The sequence below is a fragment of the Gopherus evgoodei genome, unplaced genomic scaffold, assembly GCF_007399415.2.
Source record: "Gopherus evgoodei ecotype Sinaloan lineage unplaced genomic scaffold, rGopEvg1_v1.p scaffold_40_arrow_ctg1, whole genome shotgun sequence".
Classification (NCBI taxonomy): domain Eukaryota; kingdom Metazoa; phylum Chordata; order Testudines; family Testudinidae; genus Gopherus; species Gopherus evgoodei.
The window spans coordinates 2,683,411-2,696,425 of NW_022060061.1; positions in this window are offsets into that span (position 1 = coordinate 2,683,411).

Below are 13,015 nucleotides of genomic sequence, written 5' to 3' on the forward strand. Positions count from 1 at the left end.
TGGGATCATGTGAGCATCTCAGTTTTCATTAAAAACAAAAAAATGAAAGAAGCCATTCCTAGGTCTTGTGGTTGAGGAAAAATGCTTAAAATCATGATCCTCTAAAGACAGCAAATAATCAGACACCCAAATGTATTTGTCTATTTATTATTTTTTAAGCCAATCTCATGATCTTTTTAGGATTTGGGGTTGGATTTTTGGGGGGTTGGCAGTACTGTGACTCTTAATATCTGCTTTTTAAAAAAAAAACTGATCAAAGAAGATTTTCTCATGCTCAAAAAGGTCCTAAAAGAATTGCCACTGAATCTGAATACCGATGGTAAGCGTTAAGCCACTGCGTGTATAAACCCTTCTAATTTGATTTAATTCGCTAGGGTGGGGTGCTTGTTTTGTTCCCTGTGGGTGAAGGGGCTCCTATACCGACCCCATAGGCACATGCGGTGCCCTATAGCAAGGCTGGGGGGATCCCCAATGGGCAGGTGTGAGGAGCCCTTAGGGGAGAGGACCCCCCCATGGGACAGCTGTAGCCAGGCTCACAGTGGGGGAGACCCTGTAGGGGGGTGAGGAGCTCTTGGGGAGAGGATCCCAGAGATGGATAAGGACCTGATATCAGGGCTCACCGGGGGATTCCATATAGAGCTGGGGGGCCTGCATGGGGGTTCCCAGAGGGGCCCATATAGAGCTGGGGGGCCTGCATGGGGGTTCCCAGAGGGGCCCATATAGGGCTGGGGGGCCTGCATGGGGGTTCCCAGAGGGGCCTATATAGAGCTGGGGGGCCTGCATGGGGGTTCCCAGAGGGGCCCATATAGAGCTGGGGGGGGCTGCATGGGGGTTCCTAGAGGGGCCCATATAGAGCTGGGGGGGGGCTGCATGGGGGTTCCCAGAGGGGCCCATATAGAGCTGGGGGGCCTGCATGGGGGTTCCCAGAGGGGCCTATATAGAGCTGGGGGGCCTGCATGGGGGTTCCCAGAGGGGCCCATATAGATCTGGGGGGGGCTGCATGGGGGTTCCTAGAGGGGCCCATATAGAGCTGGGGGGGGCTGCATGGGGGTTCCCAGAGGGGCCCATATAGAGCTGGGGGGCCTGCATGGGGGTTCCCAGAGGGGCCCATATAGAGCTGGGGGGGCTGCATGGGGGTTCCCATATAGATGGAGGCCCCCCTAGTATATCAAGTAGGGCCCCTGCAGAGGGGCTCACCCCAGGGATGGGGCTGAATCAGGGCTCCCAGCGCCCCGCCCCCCTCACCACAGCTTTTCCCGCCACTTCCCCGCCCCTCAACGACCCAGCTGAGGAGAGGGGTGGGCCTGGGCCGCAGAATGCCAGCCCTGCTGGCCAATCAGCGCCCTCCCCGCCCTCAGCTCCTCCAATGAGAGGTCGCGAGGGCATGAAGCGGGGGGGGGGGGTGAGGAGGCTGGGTTGAGGGGGAGTCCAGGCTGGGGGAGGCAGGAGGGGTGGGGTCCAGGCGGGGGGAGGAGGGGAGGCAAAACTGGGGGAGTGGGCTCTGTGGGGGCCAGGTTGGGGGGGAGGCTGAGCTGGGGTAGGGTCTAGCTTGGGGGAAGGGCTGGGGGGGTCCAGGCTGGGGGAGGGGGGGCTGAGCTGGGGTAGGGTCTAGGTTGGGGGGAGGGGGGGCTGAGCTGGGGTAGGGTCTAGGTTGGGGGAAGGGCTGGGGGGGTCCAGGCTGGGGGAGGGGGGGCTGAGCTGGGGTAGGGTCTAGGTTGGGGGGAGGGGGGGCTGAGCTGGGGTAGGGTCTAGGTTGGGGGAAGGGCTGGGGGGGGTCCAGGCTGGGGGAGGCGGGGCTGAGCTGGGGTAGGGTCTAGGTTGGGGGAAGGGCTGGGGGGGGTCCAGGCTGGGGGAGGCGGGGCTGAGCTGGGGTAGGGTCTAGGTTGGGGGGAGGCGGGGCTGAGCTGGGGTAGGGTCTAGGTTGGGGGAAGGGCTGAGGAGGGGTCCAGGCAGGGGGGAGGGGAGATGGGGGGGCACATCCAACCACAGCACAGTTTGGCAGAATTAGTTACTCAAAGGACAGCTGGACTAGCAGGGGGCCTGGGTGTAAACTGCAGTGGGGGGGGCACTAATAAAGGAAACACTGAGTTTGGAGCAGAAGCTGCCCCCACCCCCATAAAAGCGTTGTTTACACCCCTGGTGTGGGTGGGGACTGAGGGGGCTCGGTAGAGCTGGGGTTGAGATTGAAGGACATTCGCAGAGCTGTGGGGAATGGTAGCTCAGGACTGAATTGCTCTAGAAATAGGGCTTGCCTGTGGTGTGGAAGAGCTCTGGTCATTTCTCCCCATTTTCTCCATTCAATCCTAGGTGGCCGTAGGACAGGAATGAGTAAGAAATCCTAGATAGCCACAGACTTCTGGCAGGTTTCAGGTGCATTGGGAGAGCTATTTGGGGAAGAATGAACGTCATCTACCCTCACTTGTTGCTTTGGCCCCTAGGAGAGGCTCACCCACAAGAGATTTTGGTTTCTGCAGCTCAGAAGCGCAGGATCTCAACGCATTCCCACATCTCGCTGTGTATGCACCTCGCTAGCATTCTTCATGCCCATCTGAATGCAATAGGTTCGCACCAGTAAGAAATGAAAATAAACTGGCAGTTGCCAGCGGTGCTGAAAACATGATGATTGAAGAGAACACTATAGACAGAGGCACTCTTGGTCTCATGGCGAGAGGGCTCTTTAATAAAAATGTGCATGATTGTGTCCAACCAGGGGAGGCAACTTCTACTGAGATGTATTTGCTGCTTTTTAGAGTCCACTACTCCCTGTACCCCAATCCAGTCTTGTATATGGGAAGTATGGGAAACCAGCAAGAGATGGCTTTGTTTTCAGTGCCTGCCTGTATTAAAGAAGCAAAGGAAAGCAAAGACCCCACTGCTGTCTGGAACAGCTTAATAAAAATCCATAGATTTGTTCTACGTAATTTCTATTTATGGCGATTCACATTATTGAACGCTTGTATTTCAAAGGCTAGTTAAAATTATATTAATCCTCCTGCCCAGAGGGATCTATGCATTTCTGTTTTAATCCTTGGATCTAAAAGTGCTATCCCATTTTAGAGCTGGGGAAACTGAGGCACTAGGAACTGGAGTGATGTGCAGCAGAGTTAAAGTTAGAACTTGGGATATGCTTCTCAGTTCCCTTGTGAGGATGGGTCCTTTAAGACAATTTGGTTGTCTCCATATTCTGAGGCTGTGCTGGGCCCTGTAAATTACAGTGGCTTTGAGGCTGTCCTATTTTATGCTCTGCTGCCAGTGGCCCCCCGATGGGCCTGCATTCTGGAGCCATTTCCACCCACCTTAAGCCTCCTTTATGCTACCGTTATCAGTGTGACTGAGAATCGAGCCCACTGAATGGTCAGGAAGGCATCATGCTATCTACACACAAATGGACATCTGAACAAAAAGCTTGTGTCAGTTCCTGGCTCCTCTCTTGTTAAGGATAGTCCATCCTCAGTTCCACACAGGAAGTCCCTGTCCAGGAATAACCATTTCAGATTGATCAACGAGCCAGTATTTAAGACCAGGGGATGCCTCACATGTATGTGTCGTTGCCTTCATTTCCATTTGCCTGATGACTTAACTTCTACTAAGAATAATTTAAAAAACAGTCCTTTGAAGAAGGCTGGGATTTGCAAATAGGTGTTTAGACTCCACTGAAATTCAATAGGAGGCTGGTGCCATGTTCCAGTATGGCAACTCTGGCCTGGTCTACACAAAAAAATTAGATTGACCTAGTTACATCACTCAGGGCCATGAAAAAAATTGTGCCCAAGGTGCCATACTTAGGTCAACCTAACCCCCAGTGTAGACAGAATGTAAAATTCTTCCCTTGACCTAGATACCACCTCTCAGCATGGCGGACTAATTACATTGATGGAGAAAAAACCTGGTGCCAATGTGGTGCTTGTAGTGTAGTCAATAGCCTCAGAAAATCTCCACAAAGTCCAGCTGTTTTAAGGAAGCAGGTGTTCTGGCAGCTTTAACAGTTCTAGGGAGGAGGGACTCAACAAGAACATAAAGCAGCAAGAGGACTAATAACGTTTATTGTCTTTCTGACCATAAAATAGACACTTCCCACGGCCTTATCTGACAGCTCATCTCACTCCAGGGATCGTTGGACAAGAAAGGAACATTTTGTAAACAAATGTTTTGTGGCAAATATCGAATTTCACAGGTTTGGGATTGAGAAGTTCAGCGTGATCCCTGCTCAGTAAGAACTTGTGAATGGTTCCCATCTGGGATTTGGGTGACGTCACAGGCTAGTTCTCCAGCTGGTGTTATTTTTACACTTGTAATCCATAGGTGCCTGGAATAGCAGCATCTTCCACCTCACAAAACCAGGGTTGGTGGTTGGTTGCTTTTTCCCCCTTCCCAGAGAGGATTTAAGATCTGGAAACTGCCACTTCACGAAAGAAAAATCCACTCCGCCTGCATACGCGGGCCACAAGGAATATGCTGAAACTGACCCTGGAGGAACAGAGCACTAGGAATGCAGCAAACTGAGAGTGAGATGGCAGCATCGTAATCTTGGAGATGGAGGCCAAAGCGTCTGAGCCAAGCGTTGGTGGGGAGGGGAGCTTCGAGGCGTGGGATTTGGGGGTGTTTGGCCTTTCTCTTAGGCATGCCATTTCAAAGTTGACAGCACTGCTGCTGTGGCTAACTGAGCTCCATGCAAATGGGTTTAGCGACCAAGGCAGGAGTGATGAGTGACCGACCAGACTGAGGCCCTGTTTTGTCTCACAGGGCCATGCAATTGGCTTGCTCGGCAGAACTGGATGGGGAAGTAACTTGCTGCCAGTTCCGATCCCCCCATCTGCCTTAGTCACTTCCACAGCATTGACAGGGATACGTCACAATCAGCTTCCCTTGAGCCGTTGGCTCTGCATGGAATTCTGCCCCCTTCCCACCCAACACTAGGGTGTAAGTTGAGGTAGGAAAGGGCCTAGTTGAATGTAAACTTTCTTCCAGCCCTGGGGTGCATATATTGCAGCAGCGTTCGACCCTTTCACACATGGCTAGAGTCTGAGTGAAAGGGGGGCTCACACCACTTTAGACATCACTTCTGTAGGTGGACGACTGCGTACACATCAAGATCTGACTCGCTCTCTCTGCCCCCTCTGCTCTCCAGCACCTCAAGCCCCTTGCTTGCCCAGACACTCAACAGACTTGACCCAAAGGAGAAGGAGAAAGATTCAAGTTTAGAGGCACCTCCCACCAGCTCCTTTCTTGAACATGTCAAATTCAGCAGGTGTTTATTTCCCACACGTCAAGTGTATCAGGGCTAATGCCCTGTGTGTGGGGACCCAGATCTGAAGCTTCTCTTCTGAGCCAGGCATCTGTGCAGGGAGCAGCAGGGTGATATTTATAGCAGTGGAGGTGCCAGCATCTGATGTCTCAGCTTCTCACCTTGTCACCTAAATACCATTAGCAGCAGGTCGCCCTCAGCACTGCAGAGCCAGGTTGCTTTGACAAGAAGGCTGGTTCCCTTGCAGTTCAGGTTGCTGGACTCAGATCAGATCAGATCCATCTGATCAGCCAGTCCATTGCCTTCCGGTCGACCCAAGATTGCTCTCTCATATGCCCCACTCCTTTATCTGCAGGGAATTCTGCAGTGTCCTGGTGGCAAAGGCTTGGGCTACACTTTGAAGTGGTGATAGCGTTGCTGTGTCGGTCAGGGTGGGAAAAAAACATACCCAATGTAGCTTTGCCATCAAAGCCATCAGCTGTGTTGAAAGAAGAGGCTTTCTGCCGAGATAGCTAACGGTGTTCAGGGTGGTGGTCCCACACCAACAGAAAAACTTATATTGGTCTAGGTTGCGTCTACACCAGAGGGCTGTGCCAGCATAGGCTCCATAGTGTAGACGCACCTGAAGAAGAGCCAAGACACGACGGTGAGGAACACAAAGGGGATTGACTGATTTATTTTCAACTGAGGCTGCTGGACAGAGCCGACCCTGTGGTTCCCTCTGTCTCTTTAGTGTCTCTGTCTCTCTTTCACCTCCATTTCATCCGACCTCCTGCGGTTTCCCTGTTTCCTTCCCTCTTACTTTCTTCAGGACAGTTAAGCCACCGTGGGAATCGCTGTTGGGTGGAATTTGCTGAACCCTGGTAGCCAGAATGCACCCGAGTGAATCGGCAGTGAAAACCCTCCCACAGCCCACTGGGCCCTGCCCTGTCAAATCCCTACATCAGCCAGAGCTCCAGGATCAGGCCCCTGCTTCATCCTGTGCTGGATCACGTCAGCTCCCACGTCTCCGCCAGGAGAGCTCCATGCCGCCAGGCCTGCAGAGAGAGGTGCTGACACTGCCTCGTTAACACCCCTCTGCTCTTCGCACTCCCAGCTTGTCATCTGCCTGAGCAGCCCGAGGGGGGAAGCAGGAGGAATGGTGAAGTGAGGAAGAACAGCAGGGGCCCATCCTGAGCCCACAACTGCCCTGGCCTGACAGATTGCCCTGGGAGATTGCCATCCCCGCCTTCGCAGCCTCTGTGTCCCCAGTGCAGAGAGGACAGAGGCTCCTTACTGCTCCCAGCTGGAAATTGTGCTCTGGAGCTAGCGATCCCAGCTTCACCCTCCATCCCCTCCTGGGGAAGGGCTGGAGATGGAAACCTGCCCACACTGGGTTCTGCCCATGCAGCGACTCCCAAATTCAGCTAATCATCGGAAGGCAAGTCTGGAAATTACCCCATGCACCTATAGTCTCATGGTATGTGTATTACTGTTGTGTCTCAGGCCCCGCTCCGAGTCCAGGGCCGCACTGTGCTGGGTGCACACCATCTCAGTAGACAGCGAGTGGGAGGGGAAACTGAGGAACAGATTTACTCAAGGTCAGACAGCAGGGTGGGAAATAGAACCCAGGAGTCCTGAGTCCTCGTGCAGTGCCCTAGCCAATAAACCAGGCTGCCTCTTAGAGCTGCTTATCCCGTCCTCTTCACTGGAATGGGGGTGAAGGGCAGTGCTAGCAGGCTTTGCAGATCTCAATCTTTCATGACAATCAATAATGAAGGCTCTTAGGGTTGCAAAGAAAACTCCCAGAGCACGACTCCCACAGCGAGCTGACTCAAATGGCGGCTAGACAGCTAGCTAGATTCCCCTGAACTGCTTTGCAGTCCTGCTGTGCTGTCAAAGAGCTGCCGCACCACACCTCAGAAGTGGCTGCATTTCACTGCTGTGTGAGTGATCCTCTGTATAAACAGCTGCCACGTTCCACCCCAGAGGTGGCTGCATTTCAGTGATGGGCAAATGATTCCTGTACTTGTTAGCGTTTGAACAGCAGTTTCACAGCACAATGCAGCTCTATCCTTTGGCCTGAGTGAGGGATCCCGTTTCACTAGAATGTATTTTACCTTATAGTTACAACACACCTTGCGGGGGAACCCGCCTCATTTTCATCACTTCATCTAACGCAGCCGCGCCTCGGGGTGGAAGGCGATCGCAGCGGTTTGGAGCTGGACGTGAGGAAGAAAGGTATGGAACAGAAACTACCCAAGGGCCTTTAGGAAAGCAGAATTTAACGATTCCCCAGACTGGAGTCTGTCTGTGCTCTGACAGGCTAAGAACAGCCAGCTCAGGACCTTGTATGAACTGGAGATAGAACTCAGGAATCCTGACCCCAAGCCCCCCCCTGCTCTAACCACTAGTCCTCGCTCCCCTCCCCAGACCCAGAATACAACCCAGGAGTCAGAGTCCTGTGGCACTTTACAGACTAACAGAATAATAAGGTGCCACAGGACTCTTTGTCGCTTTTCACAGAGCCAGCCTAACACAGCTGCCCCTCTGATACTTCAACCCAGGAGTCCTAACTCCCAGCCCTCCTGCTCTAACCACTAGTCTCCGCTCCCCTCCCAGAGGTGGAAACAGAGTCCAGGTGTCCGGAGCAGAACTTCACACAACAAACCCCACAGCCCAATGCCCCTATTGAACAGCCCCAGGCAGCCAATCACCCACAGCCCTGGTAATGACATAACTGAGTGGGTGGAGCGTCTCCCTTAACGCTCCCCTCCAGCTGCCTGCTCTGAGCGCTCCAGAGGCTCCGACCCCAGGGACTCCCGGCTCCCTACCGCCCGGGCAGTGCTCCCGGCTGGGCCTGGCCCGTCCACCACCGGGGGAAGCCACCAAGTGGGAACAGATGCACCATCAAGCAACAGGGCAGACGGAATCCACACTGCTCAGGTGAGAAAGGGGAGCAGTGTCTAGTGGTTAGGGCACTGGGAGCCAGGACTCCTGGGTTCTGTTCCTGGTGCTGGGAGGGGAGTGGGGTCTAGTGGTTAGGGCACTGGGAGCCAGGACTCCTGGGTTCTGTTCCTGGTGCTGGGAGGGGAGTGGGGTCTAGTGGTTAGGGCACTGGGAGCCAGCACTGCTGGGTGCTGTCTCTGGTCCCAGGGGTGGGCTCAGAGCTGCAAGGGGCTCCTGGGAGTCAGGACTCCTACATCCTGTTCCTGTCCTCGGCAGTGGGGTCGCAGCAGATGGACAGTTAACTAGGGTTTGAGTCGAGAGCTCCCTGGATGTCCTTGCCCGGCAGCTGTCGCCCCTTCCCCTCTGCTGCCCCTGGTGTTAGCTCTGTGCCAAGGGGGAGTTATTTTAAGCCTCACCAATCTGACGCCGTAATAGGTTCTTTTACTTGGAAAGCTTAGGACCAGTCTCAGCCTTCAGCAAAGCTCTTGGCTCCCAGCGCAGACTGTTACGCAAAGGCCATTAGCCCGTCCTGCAGTGGGGAATCCCCCAGCCCCTGGCCCTTCTGGGGGCTCCCCCTAGGGAGGGGCCCATCAACAGGGCAGGGAATTGACCCTTGAACTGACTCTATCTCCAGGGTGGGGTCTGCGGCGCTGGTGAGTCCCCAGATCCAGCCTGGGCGACTTTCTCGCTGGGAAGTTACCGGCCTGGATGCAGGACTGGCTGGGAGGGAGGGAGCCCTGGGCTGGGCTGAGGGCACAGTGCTCCTGTCCGGCCCTTATATCCTGGGCCTGCTCGAACACCCCTTTCGTTTTCTGGGCTCCGGGGCCTGCTCACCCCAGCCGAGAGGCGGAAGGGAAAGACCTGGAGTTGACCAAAAAAATCAGAATAAGGGACACTTCACGACGAGGCCCCAGCCGAAATCCAGGGAGTGGGGTGGGGAAGACCCCCATGGTGCCAGGGGCTGCATGGTTCCCCTAGCTGAGATCAGCCCCCCCCCCATGGTTCCAGGCGCTGCATGGATCCCCCAGCTGAGATCGGGGGCCATGGGCTGCACATATCCCCCAGCTGAGATCAGCCCCCCCCCCCATGGTTCCAGGGGCTGCATGGATTCCCCTAGCTGAGATCAGCGCCCTCCCATGGTGCCAGGGGCTGCATAGATCCCCTAGCTGAGATCGGGGGCCCCTATGGTGCCAGGGGCCACATGGATCCCCTAGATGAGATCGGGGGCCCCCCATGGTGCCAGGGGCTGCATGGATCCCCCAGCTGAGATCAGGGCCTCCCCCCATGGTTCCAGGGGCTGCATGGATCCCCTAGCTGAGACTGGGGGCCCCCCATGGTGCCAGGGGCTGCATATATCCCCTAGCTGAGATCGGGGCCCCCCCATGGTGCCAGGGGCTGCATGGATGACCTAGCTGTGATCGGGGGCCCCCCATGGTGCCAGGGGCCACATGGATCCCCCAGCCGAGATCGGGGCCCCCCATGGTCCCTGGAGCTGCATGGATCCCCTAGCTGAGATTGGGGGCCCCCTATGGTGCCAGGGCCTGCACAGACTGATGCACTCCTGGCTGCGGTCAGGGGCCGCCCATGGTGCCAGGTGCTGCAGATGTGGTGGGAGAGTCCCTGCACTGACGCCAGCTGGGCCTGTTCTCCCTGCTTTGCAGACACCCTGAGCAGAGGCTGCCTCGCCCGTGGGGTGTGTGCAAATGCAGGGCTCAGTCCTGAACCCCGCAGGAGCAGGGCAGGAGGGCGCTGGCAGCCAGGCCCACCACTGAACTGACCCATGCAGGGCCTGCTCCTGCCTGTGTGGGCCACGCCCTGAGCCCCCCAACACTTACCACAGCTCTGGTGTGGGAGGTCCCGCAGCCCCATGTCAGCCCTGGGCGGGTGGTAACGCTGCAGTAGCTGGCGTTAGGGGCAGGGGCAGGAGTGCTGCACAAAGAGGGAGCTGTGAGCTCCCTGCTGTGGAGACAAGCTGGGCGCTGCGACCCCGAAATGCCCCCGGAGGCAGATAACCAGCCCCCCACTGGGGGGTGGTCAGAGGAGCTCAGGGTTTGGAACCCGGGGGTTGGCACCTGCAGGCGACCCCCTCCTGAGACGGCCCAAGCGGGCAGAGCCTGGCACAGCCAGATGGGTGCACTTCATGGGAGAGGGGTCCTGCCAGGACTGGAGCCACGTTTGGGAGAGGAGGTTTTGGGGGGGCAGGGCCGGTCTCTCCCTTGGTTCCCCCAGGATGGCTGGGGAGGGGCAGGGAGGTCTGGTGCTTCTAGCGGAAGCAGCGCCTGGAGGAGAGTCCCACCGGTGGCCTGGCGCGGGCTCTGGGCATATTTCCCCATCAGTAAAGTGAGGGTAACGGCTCCGGCTTGACCGATTAGCTCGTGAGCTCTCGCTCTGCATGTGGGCAGCGCTCGGCCTAATGGGGTCCCCAATCTCGGGCGGGGGGGGGGCTCTCTGTGACCCCCAGCCCAGTGGGGGTCCTGATCTCAGGGGTCTGTGGCCCCCAGCATCATGGGGACCCTAATCTTGGGATCGGGTCTGTGCAGCCCCTGGCACAATAGGGTCTGACCCTTGCTGAGGACTCAGATTTGCCCCTTCAGCTCCCAATGGGCAAGCCCTGCCCCACTGCAGGAGTGACCTTCCCCTCTGAGCCACACCCGCCCCCCGGAGCTCCCAGCCGCTGCCCCCCATTGCTCTGTGGCTAACCAGCTGCTCGAGGGGGATCCGCCAAAGGGGCGACAGGTCAGGCCTGAGCCGACCTGAGCACACGTGGCCGCAGGGTGCAGCAGGGGAGGCCTGCAGGAGGCATGGGGAGCGCCGTGGGGAACGGTCCCGCTGGGGCTGGGCAGGGGTCAGGAACCTGGGGCGATTCCCCAGCTCCGCCTGCTCGTGAGACCAAGATCCAGAGCACAAGGAAAATGACGAAGGATCCAGGCCAGCAAGCGCAGGGTTAAACTCTGCCTGCTCCACACCAGCCCAAGCTGCAGCCCCCTCCCTCCCTTCACCTGCCCCCAGGGTGGGTGGGGGAAGCAGGCCCAGTGGTTATAGCAAAGCCTGTGGAATCGGGATACGTGGGCTTGACCACCTTGTCAGAGCAGGGGAGCAGGAGCAAGGACTCCTGGGTTCTATCCATGGCCCTGGCAGGAGAGTGATGTGAAGTGGTTAGAGCAGCAGACAGGGTGCCAGGACTCCTGGGTTCCATCCTCATCTCGGGAGGGGACTTGGTGGGGGGGGGGGGGGCGCGAGACTGGGAGCCAGGTTTCCTGGGTCCTATCCATGGCTCTGGCAGGAGAGTGATGTGAAGTGGTTAGAGCAGCGGACAGGGTGCCAGGACTCCTGGGTTCTCATCCCACCTCCTTGAAGGGAGTGTGGTATAGTGGTTAGTGGGGCCAGGACTGGGTTTTTCTCCCCGAAGCAGGAAGTTGCAGTGTAGCAGATAAGGAGGGGGTAGGAGGCAGGATTCTGGGGTTCGATTCCCAGCCATCACTGACTCGTTACATGAGCCAAGCCCCACCCCTTGCCTCAGTTTCCCCATCCATAACAGGGATAACGAGAGCTTTGTCCCCATGCTGCAGGCCGTCTCCATCCACCCCGAAGCTCCCGCCCCAGGCGTCCGGGCGCCTCCCTGCCAGGGCATGGAAGCTGTGTCCGCCCTGCAGCTCGTGAACCTGACCAGCCTCAATCGCAGCGAGGCGCAGGGGCTTCTGTCCCAGCACTCGTCCGCCAACGAGCAGCCCCTGTACAGCGAGTACAAGCCGCCCGTCCGCAACCTCATCCCCCTGCCCAAGGCTGTGCTCTACCTCCTCATGGCCGCCCTGGTGGTGGTGGGCGTCGCCTACGCCATCGTGGGGCACCTCATCAAGGACCTGGCCCATGACCTCGTAGGTGAGTGGGGACGGGAGAGACGGACAGATGCTGCAGGAGGGGCGCAAGCGGTAAATCCTCCCTTGCTGCCTGGTCGGAGCCCGAGGGCAGCCTCAACTTCCGCTGGCACTGTGGGGTGTTAAACAGCAGCCATGTTCCACCCCAGAGGTGGCTGTGCAGCAGCAGGGGGACTCCTGTGTCATAACCCCTCTGATCTAGCGCTTTCCCTCAGGCAGCCCCTGTGCACTGGAAGGGCAGCAGCATTAGCCCCATTTCACAGAAGGGCAAAGCGAGGCCCAGCGCAGGGTAGGGACTTGGCCGAGGTCACACTGCAGACTGGAGTGTCCTGGTGAAGGGGAGAGAGAATAAACCCACCGCCACCAGCTGGAGCTGGGTCGGCGAGAGCTCTCGCACAGACAAGCACCAGCGTGGACTGACACTACTCGGGGGGGGGCTGGGGGGGATTCACACCCGGAACAATAACCAGCTGAGTTTCCAAAAGCTGCCGTTAAAACTGCGAGTTTTTAAAAACTCAAAAATGGGGGGGGGGGGAAATTGAGCCTTTTAGGTTTCAAATTCTCCCCCCTCCCCCCCCCCCGCGAAAGTCTGCTGCAGCCAGGCAGGCTGATTACAAGAGCTCGAAGCCAGGGGATGGGCCATGGAGAAGGAGCCCCCACTCCTCCTGCTGGGAGCCTCCCATTTCTGCCCCTACTCTGGGGAGAGAAGAGTCCTTCTCCCTGGGACGGGGGCCCAGGCACCCCCCAAGCAGCTCAGGGCTGTGACCCAGGGGAACCCCCAACAGGCTCAGAACAGTCCAAGCTGCCCCCTGCAGGGGTGGAGGCAGCAGCTATAAAGACACTTGGAGAACTGTGTTCCTAGGCTCCTGCTCTAACCACTAGCCCCCACTCCCCTCCCAGCACCAGGCTAGAACCCAAGCGTCCTAAATAGGAGCAGGATTCCCCTCCTCTGTTCCCAGCTTTGTGT